The following is a 26,107-nucleotide window of genomic DNA, read 5'->3' as shown; positions in this document are numbered from 1 at the left end:
GATACTCTATGTGCAGTATCAATAATCCTAGGTTAGTACCGATACCCCTTTGAGTATCAATACCAAAAACGGCTATTGGAATACAAAATTTACCCTAGTATCGATATTGCTACCCTCAGTATCGATACTTCTCCCTAGAGTATCGATACTCCCCTTATAGAAACCCAAAAATTAACCCATTTCATCTAGTATCGATACTCGAACCCATAAATGTCTTAGTAAATCTCAAGAAACACCCAAAAATCACTTCAAGGGTCTTAATTTTGGTTCCTAAACATATGCTAAAGCTTTATGAAGTTATTTGATGTCTTAAAGTGGCATAAAAACACCTTATTTATTTCAATTTTATCATCTAATCATGAAATCAAGTATAAACCCTAGAAATGCTTAAAAGCCTAAATATCAACAAAACTTCATGAATATGAAAGCCTTAACACCATAAAGGATTATAAATACAATACCTTGATGTCAGAATCCTGAAATGAAGCTCCTTTAACCACCAAACACTCTCCTATAGGGCTTGGATGATAAAGCCTTCATTCGCTCTAGCAAAATAAGAAACCCAAAGCTTGAATCCTAAAAACATTATTCTTAGAGGGACTATGGATAAATTTGAAGTATGAAAAAGGCTCAAGAACTTACATTTGAGTTATGGAACTTGGAGAGGAAGAATGAGAGATATGAGAAAGAAATGAATAAATGAAGAGAAGAATGAGATGAAAGAGATAAAAGCCTTCATCTTTTAAAAATGGGACAATCGCACTATAGGTCATACCTCATCTTTTTATAATTTAAAATCCTCCTTTTTATGGCTAATTGGAATCAAATCCACCCCAATGAATTCAACACTCGACACTACGACTTTAACCAGGAACTCCATGAGATCCAAAAATCTCTTGGGAAATCCAAAAACTACTAGTCCGAAAATTGGGGTGTTACACCTATCAAGAAGGGAGAGAGATGAGGACTCTAGGAGAATGAAGGGAGTATTCCTAGTAGGTATAAAACCATGAATTAAAAGAAATACAAAATAACAAAGATGAATAGCTTGACCAACCAACCAAATAAATTACTAAAATAATTGATAATCTTAAAATAAATTCATGAATTATATTTAATATATCGATAGTCCATAAATCAACTTATAACCGATAATCAGAAGAAAAAAAATCAAACAAATTCACTTAATTAACTTTATTCAATGACATCATCTAATTTAATAATCATTCATAAAATTTTATATTATCAATATATTAAATATTAATTTTAAATTTATATATAACAACTTAAAACTCTACTTTTTAGAATGCTGGTTTTTAAAAAATCATCTTAAATTTTAGGATGAAATATTAATTTAATCACTCGACTTTATGTGTTTTTATTTTAGTCACTCAACTTTACGAGTGATCTAAACTTTAAACCCTAAATCCTATAAGTTTATATACAAAATTCTTGAAAATTATTTTTTGAGCAATGATTTTCATAATTTTAGGGTAAACTATTTATTTGGTCAATAAACTTTACCTTCAGTTCTCTTCTGGCCACTCAACTTTAAAAGTTTTTAATTTCATCCCTAAACTTTTTAATTACTTATATCTTGATCATTAAACCATTAAGTTTCTAATGACAACACCAAAACGTTGCATTTTAAGGCTTTTTTTACCTTTTCTTCTTGATGGTTGGAATCCTTCTATACCTTCATTCGCCATCGTCGACCATCATTTTCCATGAACTGATAAGTTCTATTTCTACTCTCTTTCTTCTTCTTAGTTTGATTTCCCTCAAAATCGAAAAAAGCAAGTTAAATTTTCGACTTATCTTGCTTCAGTCTATAATATCCATCACTCTATTCGCATAAAATTAAAATATATTGTTTTTTCTCATCCCTTTTGACCTCCCCGCCCTTCTAATTTGGAAGAATATACTATGATGTTGGTGAATCAAAGAGAATATGAAAATCCAGGCTTGATAGAAAAGCTTCAAGGGATTTTTGCATAAATTTACAAAAGAAATTTAAACGGTTTAACGACCGAGTGACCAAACAAAAACTAATTCAAAAGTTTAGTGATGATTTTAAAATTGTCTAAGTCGAGCAACCAAAATGCAAATACCAGTTAAATTTAGTGGTCCAAAAAATAGTTTATCCTAAATTTTAATTAGTCTAGACGTTAGATGCTTGACAGTGAACAGGTAGCTTTAACAACACATGCTAGAGTTTTGGCATTGACATGATGTCGTTCCAATTAATCCAACCTTATATTACACCCGTTCAAGAAATTTTAAAAATGGAAAAGAAAAGTTGAAAGGGGGGGGGGGACACTAACGGGACAAAGTGCATGTTTACTAGAGTTTGTCCACACTTGGTCTCCTATAAATGAAACCCTAATCTCTCGTGCAAATTATGTGATGTCTTTGTTATCCTTCTTGTTTTTAATTGTACCGACCATCGGTCATTCGTTTCCAAGACTGTGGAGCCGATAATTCATTGCTCTAATTTCTCACATAAAAGATTTTAAGTAATAGTTTTGAAAAGATTTTTTTTTGAAAGATTGTTTCTTATGTAAATATATAAATTAATTAAGAAAATGGCACTTAGAAAGCTATTTAGATAAATATAACTCACTTCAGCCGTATAGAATAAAAGGCATTGTAACATCTCCGGTCCAATCTATACGAAAATTAGATCGAAGACATATCGAAGACCACAAAATCAATTATCAATAACCATATGTCGTTATCTAGGAGTTTTAGTAAAAGAATATTTACACTAGTTACTTTTCATGTGACTTGGAACTTTTAGAATACAATCCAGGGTCGGTCCTGATTATATTTTGGTTTGGGGAAAAAATTAAAAACAAATACCCCATAACTTTTAAAAAACTAAAAAATATATAATATAAAAAAATTTAGAATTTTTTATTTTAAATTAAACAAATATTAATTTATTACAATATAAAAATGTCAAAAATATATATATTTAAGCATATAAATACTTATTAAAAAACCATTGTCTTCGAGCCTTTTTTGATGCAAAATCATTGATGATAGTGTCAACATCAATTCTTTTCAATATATTTTTCTCAACATATAACATAACATTTGAAAATAAAAGAACAATCTTATCTAGAATTTAAAAATATATAAAAATCAAAATAAAGAATTTGAAAACATGATTTACTTAGAATTTTAAGAACAATATTCAATATGAATCAAGTGCCCCAATTGATGATAAATAATTGTGACTTTGAGTTTGTGAGAAATATGAAAAATAAAAAAAGTGAGTAATAATTTTCATAGGAATTGTGAAAAATGGAAGAGAAAAGAAGAATTCTAATTATACTTAATTTTTTTCTTTTCGTTGAGTTTTGAAGTGAAACAAATAGGGTTAATAAAAATTTTCCATTGATATAGAAAATCAGGAAAGAGATTTGGTGAATTGACGGTGGAAATTTGGAAAGACTAAAATTAAATAGATTCAATTGGATTTGTTTTAGATTTTAGAAAATAAATATTGGATTAGAGTTTTATGGGAAGTTGAATAGTTTGGAAAGATCAAATGAAAGACTAAAATTAAAGAAATTTAGTGATGATAATTGACAGTTTAATAAACTCATGGGCTCTATTATTTTATTTTACATTTTTTTTAATTTATAATTAAGAAATTAAACCTAAATACACATTAAATACTTATTCATATAATCAAGTCAAATTCAAATGGCATAAGTTTCACATGACTAGAAAGTATAAAAAATTTCTTATCCAATAATCGAGTGTAGTATAGTTTAACCTCTAGTCCACTAGAATATAAGTGATTAGGAAAATCGACTTCCTACAATATCGTTAAATCGATAATATAGAATGATAATATCTTCCAATATCGTCAAATTAGATCGATTCATGCAAATACCTTCAACATCGTAAAAAAAAAAAATCAAAGTTTTACACAAATATATACATTTTAATATTTATTTGTGAAAAATATTAATATTTATAAGTTTTTTGTGTTAAGATGAATGAAATCGGGGGATGTTACACATAAGAGTCAGAATTTATTATGATACTGCTCGAACTTTGCAACTTCTGGTCTCTGAATGAGAAAAGGATTAAACAATGTTGCCTCGAATTGGTGAAATTCCGAACAGCTTTTTGTCGCTGTAATCTTGCATCGGAAAAATCATGTTGCTGACACAACCGGTGGCGCCGCCTGCGTTGGCGCTCTACCAATCAATGTACTCTCTCTTACTGCCTAATGTCACATGGTCATTCATTGCTCTTCATTTCATCAAGTATCCTCGCTGCATTTCACCTTTAGCTTCATATATTTTTTTGTTTAACGGAAAATTTTCACCCACTTTAGCTTTAATTTTGTACATAAAAACTTATAGGCATGTGAATTGAGGAATAAAAGATTTTCATTAAAAATGGAATTTTTCTTAAATATTAAATTTCTTTTTAAGATATATCAATATAAATAATATATGTTCTAAAAACTCTCAACTTATTTAACAATGAATACTTAAACACCTCACACATATAATGCGTTTGAACCTAGAACTTTTAAGAGTAACAATCAACCCTTTAACTATTATGATAACTTCGTTCGTAGTTTAGAAATTGTTTTAAATGAAAAAAGCTAAAACTATATTCATTATTCACTTGTAAAATGTATTGCAAATTTATTTATGGTTGTGTCATAATTCTTAAGAAGGGATCACTCCATCTTTCTTATTTTCATATGCATTTTTACGTTCCCATTCCTTTTAACTAAAAAAGAGTACAATTTACGTACGATGAATCGTAAAACAAGTCAAAGGTATAAAAAATTTCATAGACTCAATTCGACTCGGAAAAAAATTCCGAGTTCAAACTCAAGTTGTAAAATATAATTCGAACAACTCAAAAATTTTATTAATTAGTTGATTGATTTTCAAGTTTAAGTCGAGTCTCTCGACTTTGTATAATATATGTATATCAAATATGAAAAAACATGAAGAAATATATATGTTTTATATATGGTTATAAAAATATTTAAATTGAAATCAAATAATATTATAATATTAGAAATATTTATAATTAAATTTAAATAGAAACTCAAAAATTTAACCCGACTTGAATTTTATGGACTCTAATTGATTCTAAAAAAAATTAAGTCAATTTCGAGTTACAAAATATAACTCATCAACTCCGAGTTGTAAAATATAACTCATCAACTCAAATAACTCGAATTTTTTTTACTTGGCTAGTTGGCTCGATAGAACGTTTACCCAAGTCAAACCCCCTCAAAGATATGGTCTCAACTTTCACATACTGGGATTCCCATGCAGCTTGAAGAAATGCAACTCACAAGCACCTCATGTTTCAGCCATCATCGATGTTAACGCGATTGAATAGATCAGTCAGCGGCCATGCAGGTTCAGTCCACATGCAGTCTAAATCAGGGATACAGCAATGGATGTTAGAGTGTAAGCGTATTTGTTGATAATTTTAATTTTTCATTTTAATTTTAATTTTTATATTTTTATTAATAATTTAATTTCATAATTCTAAAATTTTAGAATTTTATATCTATTAAATTTCTAATGTAATACTTCATGATATAAAGTTATACGTTTATCTCTAATATTTAACAATAAATATTTAAACAAATTCAATTGAAAAACGGAAAGGTTGTGAATATATAATTAATATTATATTATTGTCCTTATGGAAAACTGAGTTTGACAATTAAAACGACATCACATCTAGCATTAAATAACTAACGCCTTTGAGACTATGTTCCTATGGTGATGAAGATAAATAAAATTTATTAGCTTACAATGTCTAAACATAGGTTTTAATAATTGTAGCACATAGATAAAATTTATGGCATACTCATGATTTGCTGTTTTTTTAAATTAATTATCGAATCTGTTAATATGTAAACAATATATATATTAATTACTCGAATTTAGATAAATTTAAACACCGAAATTAATATGTAAAGTTTGGGAAAAGGGGTATTTGTATAAAGAAGCAAAGGTGTCTGGTTAGGTTGAAACTCTCTTCCATTTGTGATGAGAGAACGTGTCAGTCGCTTAGATATTCAATACTTCTGCCTTTCACCCACCAAAACCCAGAAGAATCGAATCAAAAGTGAAATAAATACACAGGGAATTTTGGATTTAGTCACTCTCACACTCTTCTTTTCAACTTCCACTCACCAAAATATTGATAATTAAGATCAAACAAGCATCTTTAGCTGCTCACTGTTTCAGCTGGTGAAAATATTTCAAAAAAGAAACTGTATCATTACTGTAACAGTATATAAATAGGAGTTAAAAGAGTCTATAATTCAACTACTTCAAAGACCATTGTACCTGTTGGGTTTATGAGGTGAGAGATTTTTAATTTGTTTCCTCCTTTTTCCCCTGCTTTTAAGGTATCGCTGTCATTGGATGCGACAGAGTTGTTCTTTACTTTATGATTTCAGCAGAACAGTGGTGGCTGCATTAAAGTAAGAAGCTTTTACTGCAGACGAAGAGGATTTCCTAGGCATTTAAGCTCTCTTTCTGGTTCATTTTCTCCAATCTTTTTCACGAAAGAGATAAGGTTTAGCATCATTTTCTTTTATTTTGTTGTTTTTTTATGGCAACGGAAGATTCATTTTTTTCTAAATGGAAAATTCTGGGTGTTTGGATCTGGAGAATTATTTGACTTTCGTTTTCCTGGGGTTGCTCTCGTTTTGATTTTTAGTTTGTCTTTTACATGTTTTACAGAAAAAAACAATGTTGACACAGAAGCAAACAGAAGAAGCAATAGTGTCCAACGAGACGGGGCATGAAACCAGGGAAGAACACGAAGACGAGTCACAACAATCAATGTTCAGCATCAAGAGCATCCTATGGCACGGCGGCTCTGCCTGGGATGCCTGGTTCAGCTGCGCCTCAAATCAAGTGGCGCAAGTGCTCTTGACACTTCCCTATTCCTTCTCTCAGTTGGGCATGCTATCAGGGATTCTACTTCAGGTACTTTATGGACTAATGGGAAGTTGGACTGCATATCTCATCAGTGTGCTCTATGTAGAGTATAGAAGCAGGAAGGAGAAAGAGAATGTCAGCTTCAAAAACCATGTTATCCAGGTCTGTGCCATCACCACCGGCCGCCGCCATAACTACCGCTAGTTTTACTATACTAAAAGGGGTTTTCATTAATTGCAGTGGTTTGAAGTGCTTGATGGGTTGCTGGGACCATATTGGAAGGCAGCTGGGCTTGCTTTCAACTGTACTTTCCTCTTATTCGGATCTGTAATACAACTCATAGCTTGTGCAAGGTTAGAACCTCAGATCAATCCGGCTTTTTGAGTAACATCAAACTAAACCAGAATCTGAAACTGGATTTCATTAAACATGTCATTTTTTGGGTATGATGACAGTAATATTTACTACATCAATGATAAACTGGACAAGAGGACATGGACCTATATTTTTGGAGCTTGTTGTGCCACCACAGTTTTCATACCGTCCTTTCACAACTACCGGATTTGGTCTTTTATAGGTCTTGGAATGACGACATATACGGCCTGGTACATGGCCATAGCTGCCCTTATTCACGGCCAGGTAGGTCAGAAAATGAAATGAAAAAGCTATGCAACCACCGTTTTCAATGCTTTAATATCATTTTGTGCTCAGGCTGAGGGCGTGACGCACAGTGGTCCAACAAAGCTAGTACTCTACTTCACTGGAGCTACCAACATTCTCTACACCTTCGGCGGCCATGCCGTGACTGTGTAAGTTTTTTTTTTTTTTTTACTTTTTTTGCCTTCAGAGACTTAGAAGACTAATAGATATTCATTTCACTTTCCCTTCGATTTGTTTTTTTTCCCTGTCCTGTTTCTACGCGGCTTCTCGTTGCAGCTTTTGCCGGCCATCTTGGAGTTCGAGTCAGAGAAAAAAATCATGCAAAATTACTTTTGTTTGCTCGGAAACAAACATTTTATCCATTTCTCAAGGGAAATTGAATAGTTTGATAGTCATATGTTCAACATTATCTAGTTTACTGTCCTTTGTCTTTTATCTGTTAGCATAATTTCTCCATTAGTTGTAAATATTAAGCTAGTGACTGAAAATAATTGACCTGTTTATCTCCTCTTCTTTCCAGGGAAATCATGCATGCAATGTGGAAGCCTCAAAAATTCAAGTACATATACTTGTTGGCCACATTATATGTTTTTACACTAACCATTCCATCCGCTTCTGCCGTCTACTGGGCGTTCGGGGATCAGCTTCTCAACCATTCCAATGCCTTCTCTCCTCCCCAAGACCGCCTTCCGTGACGCTGCTGTTATCCTAATGCTCATTCACCAGGTTCGTTTTGCTTGTTGAGAGTGCTAGTACGTCTTTTAAACCAGCAGAATTACTGAATTTGGATGAGTAATGATGGTTATTTGCAGTTCATAACATTCGGATTCGCTTGTACTCCGTTGTACTTCGTGTGGGAGAAAGTGATCGGGATGCATGACACGAGAAGCATTTGTTTAAGGTCGCTGGCTAGGCTGCCTGTGGTGATTCCAATCTGGTTCTTGGCCATAATATTCCCATTCTTCGGCCCGATAAACTCGGCCGTCGGTGCTCTTTTGGTTACTTTCACCGTCTACGTCATCCCGGCTTTAGCCCATATGCTCACCTACAGAACAGCCTCAGCTCGTCAGGTAGGCCGTCATCTTGTTGTCCCACTTGAATGGTTCATGTGGGGAAACTGCAGCAAATGTACAAAAGCATTTAAGGCTTGATTTGGAAGGAAAAAAAACATTACCCTATCTTGTATTAGCTGGCTGAATTGACGCTTTTCCTTCCAGTTTGGTCACATTGTCCATTAACAAATGCCGAATTTCGACTGACTTGTTTGCCTAACTTTGTAAACATGCAGAGTGCAGCAGAGAAGCCACCATTCTTCTTGCCTAGCTGGACCGCGATGTACGCAGTAAATGCCGTGATCGTGGTATGGGTTTTGGTGATCGGATTCGGGTTCGGCGGATGGGCTAGCATGACCAATTTCATCAGGCAAATCAACACATTCGGGTTGTTCGCGAAGTGCTATCAGTGCAAGGTTCCACCAGCAGCAGCAGGTGCAGAGCATCACTAAGCTTTAATTTGAATTCCCCTGTTTCTTGTATCATACATAGGGAGATTGCAAAATCTCCCCCTACAAGTGATGTGTGTTAGATTTTGCATTTTCTCCTTCTCCCCCTAATATATATATATATATATATATATATCATCGTGTAGTTTCTAAATCAAATTAGTGTGGTTTTATTATTGAATCGTTTAATCAAATATAAATTCAGATGATGTTTACACTTAGGTTTCGTTAGGGATGTAAAATCATGTAATCGATTAGGTTTCGGTTGGATCCTGTCATGTCAGATAAAATTAGATACATGTTAAGTCATGTCAATTTGATGCTTTGATTCGGATCAAGTCCAGGTCAAATCAGGTCGGGTCATTTTCATATTGCTTTTTGAGTTTAGGTCAGGTTACTTTCAATTCAGATTGATGTCAGTTTAGGTCCGGAGCAGTTAAAGACCATGTTAATTCATGTTCGAATGGACTTTAGGCGGATCTCGTTCATATCAAGTCACATCATTAATATATAAAATTCATGTTGGATCTTTATCAGATACGAATTGAGTTCAGATCGAGTCAATTTTTATTTTTTGGATTAATTATCACAAACGTTGAATTGCAATATGTAATTGTATATAATTTAGAGTAAATTACTAATAATATAAATAATCATGAATCAATTTTATGAAAAATATAAATTTAGGGATTAAATTGAACAAATATGAAATTATAAATAAAATTTAAATAAATTAAACAACACGCATTGATGAGGGACCAAATCAAAATAATTTTAAAATGAGAAGTTGAAATTAATATAGAAAATGATTAAATTATACCCATTTAAAAAGTTATGATCTAATTACAAAAATATAAATAAGAAATAAGAATGGGCCAAATTCATATAGAATTATAATTTTAATGACTAAATTGAATAAATATGAACTAATGGATCCATGGAACCTCTTAGCTCAGAACCCCATATATTGCATCTCCAACTACAGGTAAGAAGCTCCATCTGAGGGAAGATAAGCCATCTCCGAGACCATTCCTGCGAATGAACTAATCCCTTTCGAAACCTCTTATCGAGACCCCATCTCCTGCTAATTATTCATCTAGTGGCGGCGAAGGGCGACTCCACCTGCTAAGCAGGAACTACCAAGCTTTCTATTCCCTTCCCTTACAGCAAGCAAGCATTCCATCTTACAGTAATCCCTTCCTTCTTCTACTTGAAAAATTCCTCCCGAAGACCCTATTGGTTTGTAATCGATTCTTTATCAATGGGCCACCCTTTCTTTGAACCTTGTCAATGATCGGACTTAAAGATATGAATTTACTGCCATTTGATGAGTAACAGAGAACAAATGAGAGGGATATAGAAAGGATGAAGTAATGAAAGAGGAAGTCATTGCTAGTAGTAACGACTTGTTACGATCCATTGGTTCATATAGAATCCATGTCCTAGGTGTATCAAAAAACATTCTTTTCGCTAAGCGTATATAATAAAATAGAGTGAAAGGGTCCACCCCGAAACCAAGGGGGTACTAACTAACAACTGAGTCCTCTCCGAACCGCAGGAGATAGTTTCCCATCATACGGCTCACCAACTTCACTTGCCTCTATGGGAGGCTCGCTCCGGGCAGGTTCGGATCACTTGCAATACACAGCTCTACGAAGGAAGGGGTTGGGTTAGGAACGTTTTCAATATGATTCTTTTTCCATATTTGTTCGATCTCTTCCATCTCTGCCCCACGTTAATCTCAAAAACTGTTGTTCATCCGTGTTAATCTCAAAAACCCTCATTTGATCTTCACAAACATCAAAACCCAAAATCATTCTTTTTTTGATCAAACATCCAAATATTCAACCCTTGTTCATCCGTGTTCATCTTTGTTATTCCCAAACCATTATTTGATCCTTACAAACACCCAAAACTTAAAACCAACCTATTTTTTTCGATCAAACCCAAAACCCAAACACCAGTTCATTCATGTTCATCCCAAAACCCTTCTTTGATCCTTACAAACACCGAAAACCGAAACGTAAACTATTTTTTAAGATCAAACCCACAATTTTTATCTTCTCTAACCCAAACCTAAACCCTAACTGAGCCTCTAATTTCTATCTTTGTTCATCTTCTCTAATCCTAAACCCTAACCTAAGGAGAAACCCCAACATATTAGAATAAAGAACATTATGAAAGAGGTAAACTGTCCATTCATTTTTTTTATATGCATATATATATATATATATATATATATATATATATATATATATATATATATTTTTTGTATACTAACCCTATTTATTTGCAAGGCGATGTAAATGATTTACTGTCCGAAGTAGTTGATGTTAATAAATCCTATAAGAGGAAGGCTACATGTTCAGCCGAGTTCGGGAGAAAAACTTCTCATGTTTGGGAGCATTACACCTTCATCAAATCTGTTGATGGTTTTGTTTATGTCGAGTGTAGGTATTGCAAAATTAAAAGATATAAAGTTTATTCTTATATTGGTACATCTAACCTTTGAAGGCATACTAAGAAATGTCAATCTTATAAGGAATATCTTGCTGAAAATCCTACTTTGGTAAGTTCTTTTGATCAAAACAAATACTATGAATTGTTTGCTAAGGCTATTCTATGTCATGGTTACGCATACAATATTGTTGAGCATGAAACTTAGGGATTTTTTAATTACCTTAATTTTACTTTAAGGATATATCTAGGTATATTGTTACTAAGTATTGCATGTTGGAGCATGAAAAACATAAAAAAATGCTACTAGATTCAATGCATTTTGTTTCAAGTCGTGTTTGTTTTACATGTGATGGTTGGTCTGCCTGCGCTTCACGTTCTTATTTTGCTCTTACTGCTCATTATGTTGATAATAACTGGAAACTTCAGTCTAAAATACTTAATTTTCGTCATTTTGCTCCTCCTCATGATGCTGAATCAATATTTAAGTTTGTTAAAAAGACGATATGTAAGTGGGGTCTTGAAAAAAGAGCATTCACCATTACACTTGATAATGTTTCTAAATGAAAAAATGTTTAAGAGGCTGAAAGATTATTGAATGTCATTTCTCATCTTCCTTGCAATGGTAAGTACTTCCATAAGGTGTGATGCTCATATTTTGAACTTGATAGTTCAAAAAGGTTTCAAGGTTATTAATTCTTCTGTTATTAAATTGCGTGAGATTGTTAAGTTTATTGATTCTTCTGACTCACGACTTTGTTCCTTTGAATTAACTATTAAAGACTGTGATTCTTCTTTTTCTCTGGTAAGTTAGTATTGTATGTTCATACTCGATGGAATTCTACTTACTTGATGATTCATAAGGCACTTGAGGCTAGATTAGTAATTAACTTGTTTGTTAATAGGGAAACTGAGTTGGATATCATTACTGATCATGAATGAGAAATTATTCAAACAATCTGTGATTTTAAGCCTTTTTATAAAATTACCACTATTTTCTCTGGTTCTAAGTATCCCACTTCTAACTTAATTGGCTAACATTGTTGCAATTCAAAAATTGTTGTGTGATGCTCATAATGATCCTTGTGAAGGTATTTCTACAATGGCAACACATGCCTGAACTATATGAGAAATATTGGTCTGATCACTTAATGATTTTGTCTTTTGCTGTTTTACTTGATCATCGATATAAATTATAACTTCTGAAGGAATTTTACAATGCTCTTTATGTTGAGGATGAGGTTCACGAATGGTAAGTCTCATTTATAATGAGTTTTTGAGTTATATGTATTTTATTCAAAAAATGCACCTTGTGGTTCTTCCTCTTCTTCTATCCAAAGTAACACATCCTTAGACATAAGTGACTCAAATTCCAATCAACCTTGAACATTTAGAAAATCATATCTATTTCACGTTAGTTATTATAATTTCGAGTTGAATTTTATCTTATTTATTTCATGTTTTCATTTACTAATTTTTGTCTTTTATTTTTTAGAATTGTGATGCCAATTTAGCTGCTTCAAGGAGTAGATGATCCGATGTTAACTCTTAAATCAGTTTCCCTTTGTCCCTCGTACTTGAGAACCCGACTTTGATAATTTGGAGTATTGAAAAAATCAAAGTATTCATATCTAGTACTTTTCATGACAAGAAATATATTGGCATTCCAATTACTTTAGTTTTATCTAAATCGTCATTTAGTATGGGGTCCGAATTTTGAACAAATTAAGAGCTAAACTCTCACCTAAAAATGTTTATATTTTTGTACCAACTCGCAATCAGTTTGCCCTTTGTCCCTCGTGCTGGAGAATCTGACTTTGATATTTTAGAGTATTGGAAATCAAAGTATTTCATATCTGGTACTTTCTCGTATGGCGAGAAATATATTGGCTATTCCAATTACTTCAGTTGCATCAATCATCATTAGTATGGGGACCGAATTTTCAAAAATTAAGAGCTAAACTCTCACCTAAAAATGTTGAGATTTTTGTAACAACCCGTAATCAGTTGTATGGTTTTGAGTCGGAGGATAACGATGAAGAATACCTTATTGTGGTTAATGAGTCTTCTATGTAAAGGTATGTCAAATTATTTTATTTTTTATGTTAATGTCATTAATATTTCAAATTGTATTAATTATTTTAATTTAATTTTAATTTTTTAGGGTGTTTAATAGTAAGTGAAACCATTGGAATTGGAGATTTTGTCTTGTTTCTTCCCTTTATAGGTAACTTCTATTCACGAATGACACATTATATTTATTATGTTTAAGAGTAACTGAAACCATTGTTTACTAATGCTTATATTTTTTGTAGGGTACCTTGCAAGTTACAACAAGCATCATTCTAAATGTTTCTTACTGTTTTTTCTTGATTATGTTTGATATTGTTTTTGTTATTATAAACTATGTTGAATGCTTGATTCTATAAGGGTTTGCTAAAGTCGGAAATGTTTGGCACTGTTGGCCATCGTATTCCCTTTGGCTTTACCACTAACTGCTTGCTTGTTTAATGCAGAAATGTTGGCTATTGATGCATGTTGATTGTTTCTACCTGTTGCATTGTAATTTATTTTATTGGTCTGACTTAAATAAATTGTTGTAGCTTGTCATTTTTTTCTATATTGTTGCTCATGTTAAATTATGTTGGTGGCATTAAAGCTGAAAAGCTAAAAAGTTGCCCGTAATTTAACAATGTTGGCTGCATGTAGATATTTTGATTCAAAAGCTCGATGAAGAAATTTCTAGTAGCAAAGTTAGGCTTTTAGCCTTAAAACTTTTGTTATAAGATCTTGGAGCTTAAAAATACTTTTTTTGTTCATTTTATTGTGATTTTATTGTATTCAAATAAATCAAATGTTATTCAAATTTTAGATCAAATGTTATTTACATTATCAATATCAATTAATTCATCTTTTTATGTTTTATATGTTTTGTTATATTTTCTTTACATAAACTATATTTTACATTTAAATAATTTTATTAATCATGTTCATGCAAATAAATTATTCTAACTTGTATTTATTTAATTAATAATGATCAATACATAAATTACTTAATAAAATAAAATTAATGACCACATTGAAGATTTTAAATAAGATCAATTAATATAATAAGTTCATTTATTATTTTAATTATCATAATTATATTTTATTATAATGTTTAAAAATTATCATATTAATTAATGATTTATTAAAAACATAAAATCTTACACTTTTATTGAAATCTTATAATTTCATCAATGATATCTAAGTCATGTCAAGTAAATCGAGCAGGATCCACAATTTCCAGGTCTCGGGTTCAGGTCACACCAATTCTGACTCGAGTTTCGAATCACCACAGCGTAAGTCAAAACCATTTTACTCAGTCAGTAAATTTTACAAATCGGGTCATCTTTTAGCGCCTAGGTTGGGTTTGAATTTGGACTCTCCCTTTTGAAACTAAATTGGGTGGCAATGGATGTGGCCCCACATTCACATGGGATGCACGTATTTAATCACGTGCCACTCTTCTCCTAAATATTCCCTCCCCCAATTTCGCATGTGAACGTACCCTACGCCAAATTCATGTTATATTATATCTAGTGGTTTAATGCCTAATCACATCAAATTTATGCTCACCTAAACAAAGAAATTAATTAAGGAGATGACAAAATGTAATTTAAAAAAACACTTTTTTTTTATTCTAAAATTAACTCTCATTACACCCTAAAGTCTATTTCCTAAAGGACGAAGACGGGATTGATTGTTTTGGTTGAAGTGTTATTGAACAGGATTGAGGCTGAGTTGACTATGATTGGAAAAAAAAATTTGATGGCGTTTTATCAGTCGCTTTAAATTTAAATTCCAATTTGTTTCTAAAATGTAATTTAAATGCTACATTAATTTATATAGTTTGGACATTTTCAAGCTTAAAATATAGTATGATGTAATTTAAATTTTATGCTGATTTTTTAAATTACTATTTTTTTGATATATCACATCAAATAAAATAGTGAATGAAAAAAAATAAATTATATAGTAAAATGTATTCAGAATTTTATAAATTTCAACTAATTAATCATAAAATTTGTAAATCATATATAGCATCGATAAAATATGACTCGTCCCTATATTAGTCATATACAAACATACTTATGAATCAACTGATATGAGTGTGGGTGTGGTGTGATTTAGCCATTTAGGTGTAATTAACTGTTTAAACCTGGGATGATATCCTATTCCTAAACTGCCATATAGCAAGTAGCTTGGAACATGTACGGAACACTAAACAAGACTTCTTCTTTCTCTCTATGGCCGGCTTTTGAGCACTCGTAGGCATATGTTGTTCTTCATATGTCCCTTTTGAGCTTCTCCATAGCAAAGAACTATGTTTTCAATTTCTTTCATTTAAACACTTACAACATTCTAGACAATGGATGTTGTGTTTAGTGGAAACAACGATCGAAATAATGTCAAACAGTGATGTCAGCAAATGATTACCAATTTGGAAGAAAATTTTAACGTGTTATATCAATTTTCTTTAAGTCGGTGACAACAGTGAAAATTAATAAAAATTTATTGATTGTACTATAGTTAAAAGTTAAGTGATGAAATGCAAGTATACTAAAAGTTTAGGGTCCATTTATAGTTTACTCTTAATTTATTAATATTTTCATGATTTCAAATTTAATAAAACAACTGATACATTCATAATGTTGTTGAGCACAACATTGGTTTCAAATTTCTAACGTCATAGTATAAGATCGAAATGGGAGAAACATTAAGAAAAAAAGTCACAATTTTGAACATTTCTTGCTGATTACCAAACATAAAACTATACTTATCTTTAATGTCAATGCATATATCCATTCAAAAATATTTTCATGTAATTATCATTTTACAAATTAAAAATATTACAGTTTTGTAATTTGAATTCTATTTTAATTTAATTTTAAAATTTTATGGAACAATAGTTTGATGAAGAAATGAAATTGAAAAGAGTTGTGGTGGCAGAGGTCTTTCAGCCCCCGTAATACGAATTTTACCATTAAATATATATATATATATATTATTTTAACGAAACTTTTTTGTGTTCTTGTTAACAACAATATTTTTTGTGTATTTTTTAAATTTAATTGAGGCTCAATATGCATTAGCATTATATTCTTATTATAAACTAAATTAATTCTTGTGTTATAAAATTTCTTATCAATCTTGTTGTAATATATTTACATAACTCACATATTAAATTTATGTAATGAAAAATTTTAATTATTATATTTTAATATAATTATTTAATAACTATTAGTTCATCTCTATTTTTAAAAAATAGATACTAAATATACTTTAACTATTTTTATCTATAAAATTAAGTTTTCATTTATATTAACCAAAACATGTTTACTAATTTTTAAAATTAAGTTTTCATCTCTATTTAGATTTTTTAATGACCAATTTCTTCTTTTTATATTTATATATTGTGTAAATTAGAGATTTAATCTTTATATTTTCATTTATTTTTTTAAAAATTTTAATCAAAATTCAAATAGTAATAATTAATTTTGTGAAGTTAAATTCTGCTATCGGTTCATGTATTATACTTAAGTTATAGATATAATATGTATTTTAAATTTAATCATTTTAATCTATTATCGATTTAATGTTTAAGTTAAGACTGAAGTTTCAAAATTTAAATGCACGGTGATCTTATTCAATTAAGTACAAGGACTAAATCATAATTTATACATAGTATAATGATTAATGTCATAAATTAATCTTTGTTAATCTATATAGTAATGTTCTATTTGTATTATTTTTTTGAACAATGGAAATTGAATTTCATTAATAAAAATGGATGAATCAAAATTACAATTCATCTAAAGAGAAAATTAGAGACAATAGTCATCAAAATTTCATACGTAAAATAAAAATATTAAACTCAAAGATACGAAGAGATTGAAACCTTTAAAGCATCAAAACAATATAGTAACCTTCACAAAACTCCTTGTCTCTGTCGAACAAGACGCTTTACGATGTGACAAAGGAGTGGTGAGTGAACCAAACAATTTGCCAGACTACTTCGGTACACAATTCTGATTATATCGACAAACGACCATTTACAAAAGAGGGGATCTGACAATACGTGACCAACAAGCCAATCAGAAAACAAATGCCGTGAGGACCTTTGTGGAAGTACCAACACGATCGCAAAGGTATACGAAAAACTTAACCGAAAACCATAAGGAACGTGCTACAATAACATAGAAAAAATGTGTCACAAGAGCATATAAAAATGTGTCACATGGACAGAGATTTTTATTTAAAAGTGAAAAACTCAAGAAAAAAATAAAGACATAATATGAAAAATAAAAGTAAAAATAATAATCACCGACGATCGACAACCAATATTAAGATTGGTGTCGACATCGACTAAACAAAAAAACAAAGGAAAAGAAGAAGAGGACACAATAATATTGAAAAAAATAATAAGTTAAATATATTTGTATTGTCTTTTTAATATAACTATATTATATTTAAAATATTAACAAAGTCGATTTACTTACCAACACGACAATAATTGTCAAAAGCTTAATAGAACCAACCATAAATACACATATGCATTAGGTATTCCCTCATTCAAGAAGCTTGTTCTTCGTTTTCATCTTCATCTTCATCCAATCTTCTTTATTAACTCGAGTCTTTTCTCTCTCTCTCTCAATAGTACACTATTTATAGAACTAAACATAAAACAGTCACGTTTATCTTATTTGAAACTTGAGACATTTCAAATTCATTTCATTTTTTGATCCAGTCCACTAAAAAGACTCATAGTCAAGTCGACGTCTTCAAACAAAGATAAATGCAAAATTTTATATTAAGAGGTAAATTTTTAAATTTTAAGAGAAGAAAAAACTTATAAAATTTTTAAAAAACAAAAAATGAATTATTAATAAAAATGCAAAAAAAACATCTAAATTTTAAAGGTGAATCACAATTTCATTATTCACAGCAGGATCACTACGAGCATTGCCTAACAAAGTAGCATCTACATTCTCTGGTGCTGTTTGAAAGTTGAGGCCCAAAGGTCCAGTCCAAACCATTCGCCCAACCACACTATTATTCGCTTAATTAGTTTTTTCGGTCACTCATCCAATGCTGAGATCGCAATAGGCCTAACCACTGTCTTTAGCAGCCCATTATAAACAATCCAAACTGGACTGGCTTCAGAGAGCGCTTCCCCCCAAAGTCCACAAGTGATTGTGGATTTATCATATCACATTCCAGGAATGAAGTAATTGTCCCAAAAGCACATTTAAAAGATAAATGGATTGTGGACAGTGCTAAAGCCGAAACCTTTATCACCTGGACCCTGTAACAAACAACTCGTGGCCATAAATGGAGCTGCGACTCTAAGTTTTTATTGTAGTTGAGATCCTAAGTTTCCCGTGAATATATATATATATATATATATATATATATATATATATTATATATTGAGAAATCCAGTGAAATATAAACATATGCCACCTCCCCTCGTACAATCCAACGGTCTGGGATCAAACACAAGGTCTTGGGACTTGAGATTCTGACGTCCAACCCCTACTCCAACGCTGATTTCGTGCCTAAACGCCACGTGGAAGACGAACTCTTACTTTACCACTATTTAGTGTCCATATATACAAACTTCTGATTTATATCAACCACAACCGAGAGCATTTACTGTTCGGAAACTGGAGACGATGAAACTTTACCAACTTCTTGTTCCAAGTCCATCATTGACAAGCGTATGTTGGTTTTTTCTTCTTCTTCCAAGGATCTTTCGCGCAACAGAGCTCAACTATGCTTATTCCCTTCGAAAGATGTTGGAATCCGGTTCTTGCATCTTCTTTCACTGCAACACAGGCGTCTTCACCCTGTTCTTTCATCTCTTTCTTCCTCACCACACTCACAGGCATGTACCTTTCATCCCTTTACTTTTTTACTGATTCTTGAATGGTCTTGGTTTTCTGGAAACTGCAATTCTTGTTCTAATTCTGATAATTATATAGTTCCTTTCACAACTCCTTTTATTAGGTGGACTTGGGGAATATAAACTCAACCTGAACAAGAAGTAAGATCTTTTGCCCTTTAACTATTTTTCTTCATTGATATTTTGGAATTTTTAGTCACATCTTAAATCCCCTCTAATGCACAGTTTCCATCCAGACTATTACTGTCAAATTCCAGTTACAGAAACAGTGCTCCTTTGGAGAGCATTTTTTCATAGTAGGGGATCATCCCTTGTTAGGGTCATGGGACCCTGAAAGTGCTGTACCACTGACTTGGTCAGAAGGACATGTTTGGACAGCAGACCTGGTAAGGATGAATTTATGAAGCATATGAAATGTTCTTTGTTGAAACTTGCGAAGGCTATATATTGACGAGATTTGTTATTTTGAACTTGCTTAGGACGTACCTGTTGGAGTATCTATCCAATTCAAATTCATTCTCAAACTAGCACTGGGAAACTTTTGTGGCAACCTGACCCTGACCGTCTATTCGAAATTTCGAATCCTGCGAAACGAAGAATACCGTTATTGTTTGCGAACACTGGGATGAAGCTGAAAATCAAAAGTCGTAGAGGAAAGCCGATAGCTAATCCAGATGGACATGTTCTTGATTCTGATATGGCACTTGTTGCAGAAAACTTGACACCTCGAAAGGAAGAACTAGTTCTTGAGACAATTCCCACCTCTCCTCAAAGAAGCAATTACAAGCATTGTCTGATGAATCAGCCACTGGTGATGACGATCCTTCACCAGAGAAGCCCTTGGCTATTGTTGCAGGGAATATTACAGGAGACTTGATTGCAAATGCAGACAACCGAGTGCTCGGTTTGAAGAAAACTGACTACCTCGATGATGAAGCTTCAGATGTTTCGAATAAGAATGTTTTGGTAGCAGAAGACCTTGGAGATACTGACAGAGTATAAACCGCCGATTCCGAGGGAAATTGGTAGCAAATGAAGGTAATCCTGTCCTTGTACCTGACTTGAGTCCATTAGCAACAATGTCAGCTGAAGATCGGTGTGAGTGAAGATGAGAAGATTAGTACAACTGATGCATCAGTTGAAGTTAATGAAGCTTTAAATCACAAATTGTCTGCCGAGGTAATCGCCTGACGAGTGTACTGCTCTGCCCTTTCTTTTTTTCTTTGTCCTCTCTTCCGTTCCTGTTAAGAAATTTCATGCTAGCTTGTATCTTCTTGAGATGATGTGTAATAATCAATGCTGCTCTTTCTATACCTCATCAATTAAGTAATGCTAGCTTTATCTTCTTGAGATGATGTGTAATAATCTCTGCTCTTTCTATACCTCATCAATTAAGTATTGAGCGTGTTCGAAATTTTCCATCAATAGCATGTTGCATTTTCCCGATATTCATATGTAAACGATAAACTTCACTGCTTGATCAATTACTTGCCCATTTCACAATCTGTGATATTTTGATATGTACCTGACAATGAATGTCATTCTCCCCCTTGCAAAATCTGCCATGGGTTGTGGTATTGCAGCTTATATTTCATGTCTTTTCGTTTCTACTCATATTTAATGCCGACCGACATGATAAATTCAGTCAGAAGAAGCAAGAACCCGAAGTTGAACCACAGAAGAAGAAACAATTGCGGTAGCCAAGGACGATGAGAACCGCTCAACCACATATTCTGGAACCCCTGGCAGCCGAAGAACACCTGATCCGAGCCTTATCGGAGCAACATGTTGCAGAGTGATGACCAATGGGACCGTAACACTTTGCCGAAGCTTCTCAGTGGTTTAAGATTTCTGTAGCTCATTTAGACCATACTAGCGTTAGTCTCTGAAGTATGAATGTTCATTGCCATGCTTGGGTTCTGTTAAATGATGTTAGAAGCGTAGGTGGGCATTCGAGTAATTTATATAACTCGAAATATTATTAATACGAGGTAAAATACGTTACAACAACGTTATCCCAATATTATAATATTACAACGGAAGCTGCTCTCAACCTGGTGTTGGGGGTAGTCTATTATCTTACCTCCCCTTACCCCATTACATATGAGAATAAGAGAAGGAAAAAAAAACTAGCTGCGGGTTGTTTATAAACACAACCTCCCTATTTTAAGCTTTGCTAAGCTTCATCCTCCATCTAATAGTTTTGCTAAGCTATCATTCTTGCTTTTCTAAGCTTTTCCTTATATTCCTTCTCTTGTATTACATCTCATATATTTCATATATTTATAAGCTAATTAAACCGACGTATAGTTGGTTTTACATTCTTCATGCAGCCTTAATATTTGCTTGTCGTGATTTGTTTTTCTTTTCATGTTTGTCGTGTAAATTCTTTAATTGCCAAGCTTGTCAACTCAACTTGAGCTGCTGTCATGTTTTGTTGTTGCCCACTCATATTATAATATTATTAGCTTAATTTCTAAGTAATTCATGAAGTTTCCCATGGTTGCTTATCGCGTTTTTCCACATTGTCTCCATGTTTGACTAACTTTCATATTTTATTTCTCTTTGTTTTATAGCTGCCTTTGTTGACTTTGTTATAATTAAGTTTGATTTCTAACACTCTCCTTCAAACTTGATTTTTCATTTCGAGTTTTTTCCTCTTTTCATCTCCAATCGATTCTCCATTTCCTGGCAAGTGCACGCTGCTACGTCTATGTACTCTTCTTTGCTTTTAAGACAAATTGTAGAGATTTTTGCAAAATCTCCCACACTTGTTTTGCAGTCTTCGCATCAGAAATTTTTTCAAAGGTAGATTCATATACTCCTTGAAAAATAAAGAATAACATCTTTTATCTTTTTTCCGGGATTCCTTCAATACCTTCTTTTCTTCATTGGCCAGGATTGCTTCTGCTGCATTTCAGGCTTGGTGTAACCATCCTCGATGATCCCCAACAATCTTGGGAGCCTAGTAAACGCCTTCATTTGAATACTCCAATTGTCATAATTCTTTGTCAATCTCGGAATTTATGGTTGAATCATGTTAGACATCTTCTCCACCACGTTAAACTCAAATCAAGCTCTAATACCATTTGTTGGAAGCGTAGGTGGGCACTCGAGTAATTTATATAACTCGAAATATTATTAATACGAGGTAAAATACGTTTCAACGACGTTGCCCTAATATTACAATATTACAACACTAGTTGCGGTTTATTTATAACAAAACTTAATTCTAACAAATGAGAGGGTTAGGTAGTGGTAGTATGTACATACAATTGCTCCATTTATTTTAATATGTTCCTGTATTCTACCACGTGAAGTGACCAGAATTTTTTACTATTTGTTATTGGGTACAATTTTAAAATTTTAAGGGTTCGAATTTATAGAATTTTAAGAGATAAAATAAATTATAATTAAAAATTATAAAGAATATATGATAATGTGATTTTCAGGACACTTACCTTCCACTCCCCGCTCAATCCATTCTTATTTCTCATAATGGACGTTTGCACTATTTAATTTAATTTATTGATTAATAAATTAAATATCAATAATATAAAAAAAATTATAATTCACACTCATATTAAATTAAATAAAATTAGAATATCCAATTATATTCAATCAATGGTACTCATCATTTGAAATGGTGACTTTTTTATTACGAGCTATTAGCCTATTACACTTAAATTCAATCGATTAGTAACTTACCAAACACATCCTACATAAAAATGCATTTATCTTATGGCTAAAATACACTTCTAAGCCACTTAATTACGTGTTTAATATAATAATAAAGAATAACTTTTTAAAACGTTATAAATTTATTTATTTTTAATTGTAATTTTATTATAAATATATCATTTCATCGTTAAAATTAAAGGAGTTGAACTGATATAAGTTTACTGTAAAACGAGAGATTATGAGCTTAATAGCATTCTTAGCTGAAATTGTCGGATGTTATATATTTTACAATATAGATAGAAGGCGCATACAAAGACTACAGCAAGCAAAATATAGTCAAATGCAAAGAGATGCGTTTTCAAGAGAAGGTGTCGATAATGGTAGTGTGAAGAGGATCACTCAAGTGGTGGCCCAAGTTGTTGAGAGGACCTTTGCCGGTGGCAGCAGCTTGGACTGCGAAACCCAGGAAAGCAACCATGGCGAGGCGAGCATGCTTAATCTCAGCCAGTTGAAGGACGGCCTTCTTTTCCGGTCTGCGGCCAACCCAAGCGGGTCGAAGACTTTCCTCCAGGGTACAGCCTCTTTTCCGGGTCGAGCTCCGCGTTCCTTTGGAACTCGATGTACCCGATCACCAAAACTTCGATCCAAATCAATGTTGATATCGAGAAACGGAAGTGTTGTCCCAGGTACGATGACCCTCAACTAGCTCTACCTAATAATCAAACGTTTTTCAACGAAATTGACTCCAAGATATGCAACAAAAGAATGGTTCCAAGTTAAACTATACGAACCTTGCCGGCATCTTGCCAGGTAACTCCGGTGAGCCACTCGACGGTGAGGGCACCGAGAGTAGCCAACATGGCCCACCTTCATGTATCAGCTCGCATTCCCGGAACCTCTGGAGACCGAAGACTTCGCTGTAAGGCTGAAACGGTGTCGCCTTTACGTGCAACTTCAGTTCTGGTCCCGATGATATCACCGGCCACGTTCTTAGCCAGGTTCTGGTCAATGAATCCAAATCATATTGTAAGTACTCTGCGGGTTTCCCCAACCCGAAAGGGTCGAACCCGTAGTCACCTACGAAGGTTCCGTCAAGCCAGTCGGGTGCTACGGCTCCCGGGTACCACAGAGGGCGATCGGAGGTTGGCGCCTTTGACTTGGTGACTTTCTGGCTTTTTTGCCTCCAAAACCGAACCTGGCAACAACTCTCCCGGAGCCCAAGTAGACATCGGGGAGGCGGGTGCCGATGAAGGAGGATGTAGCGGCGGCAGAGGCGGCAGCCATTGGTCGACTCTGAAGGAAGCTAACATAAGTGAACCGAAAACAACAACGAAATTGAATTGGTGGAGTTAAATGCCCTATATTTTCATAATAAAGGGAAGTGTGTAATCAAAGGTTTCTAGATTTTATCCATGAAGAAAGATGGACAACGTCGGATGAAGAAGGCGTATCTATCTGACGAATGAGGAAGAAGGGGCTTATCTCCGCCTTATCTGTTTGTGGGGTCTGGAGATTTGATCGTTTTTCTGTTTCACCATGGCATGTGTCCAAATCTGTAAGCTTTTTGTGATATTCTATCTGTTCGATAAAGAGAGTATTTTTTGTGGTTGATGTTACTACCAGGGAAGTCTATGGTCATCTGCAGATATTACGACTTTTGCCAAGACGGATGATCCATGTCAATGATTATTGCTCTAATCCTCCATCAGACATTACAGTTTACGAAAATCTTATTTAAAACCTATAAATTAAATTCTATTATATGTATTCTCATTTAATATATTTTTTTTAGTCTTTATCAATTGAATTGGTGGTCAGTTAATTCTAGGTTCTAGATGTTTCTGAAGTTTCATTCAATAATTCAATTTGAGTATAATTACATAGATCTCACTAATCATTATACTAAAATTATTTGTTCTATTCAATTCAGTCACATAAGTCAAGTCACATTGGCATTCTTCTCTACCATATAAGTAGAATTATATTTTGTAAAAAAAAAAAATCTTATGTTGATGCGATAGAAAGGAGTTTTACCCCCAAAAAAAATGTTAACCTTTGTAGAAGGTGGTGGGTTGGATTAATATGAACAAAAAGGAAAATGAAAGGTAGCAATATAAAAATAGGATAGGAATTTTAAAAAAAATGTGATGCATGTCTTTCACACATAATTACAAGAACATGAGCACGAGTTAGACAACAACGACATTGCGTAATATTTTGTGTTCAACCACTTAATAAATACATATTTAAAATGATATATTAAAACATTTGAAAACTTATATATATATACAATATGAAATTTGAGAAGCTCATAAGAGTTTTCAAATCTTATATTATTTAAATATGTGTGTTTCAAGGTTTAAATATAATCTTTTAAACATGTGTTTATTAAGTGATTGAACATAAAGTTAATACATATGCTATCGTTTGCTCTACTTGTGCTTGCATGTGCATGTTTGTTCTTTTGACAAATCCATATACTTTTTTTTCGTATTTTTGACATTCTTTTTATTTTATTTTATTTTATTTCAACCTAATAAACATCTATAAAAATCAACAGTAGATGCTTCCTAATAAAAACATTTTATCTACATGTCAAAAATGGCATTAATCTAAAAAAAAAAGAACGTATATAGATGTCTCAATCGTTAAAGAAAATGTATTTATTTTGAGGACATGAGTTTGAATAGTTGTGTATGAGGGTGTGTGTGCGTTGTAAATATTTTAGGAAAATTATTAATAGATACGACCTTATAATCACTAAAAATGATTCTCAAATTTAATTGAATAATCCTTAAAATAATAGGAGAGCAATTAAAACTTAACTATTAATCAAATCATACATTATTTAATTATTGACAAAGAATATCATTTAACATAATAGAAATTATTAGTTTTAGTGAT

At 32.6% G+C, this 26,107-nt stretch overlaps 3 pseudogenes; 2 read left to right on the top strand and 1 right to left on the bottom strand.

Annotated features, from left to right (window-relative positions):
• Window positions 1–6,363: 6,363 nt before the first annotated feature.
• LOC120214075 lies at window positions 6,364–9,233 on the top strand (annotated as a pseudogene).
• Window positions 9,234–19,339: 10,106 nt separating this feature from the next.
• On the top strand, window positions 19,340–21,465 carry LOC120214003 (annotated as a pseudogene).
• Window positions 21,466–23,439: 1,974 nt separating this feature from the next.
• LOC120214074 lies at window positions 23,440–24,656 on the bottom strand (annotated as a pseudogene).
• Window positions 24,657–26,107: the final 1,451 nt, after the last annotated feature.

Source organism: Hibiscus syriacus, unplaced genomic scaffold (genome assembly GCF_006381635.1).
Source record: "Hibiscus syriacus cultivar Baekdansim isolate YM2019G1 unplaced genomic scaffold, ASM638163v2 tig00110050_pilon, whole genome shotgun sequence".
NCBI lineage: Eukaryota > Viridiplantae > Streptophyta > Magnoliopsida > Malvales > Malvaceae > Hibiscus > Hibiscus syriacus.
This window is presented reverse-complemented; position numbering and strand designations above follow the sequence as displayed.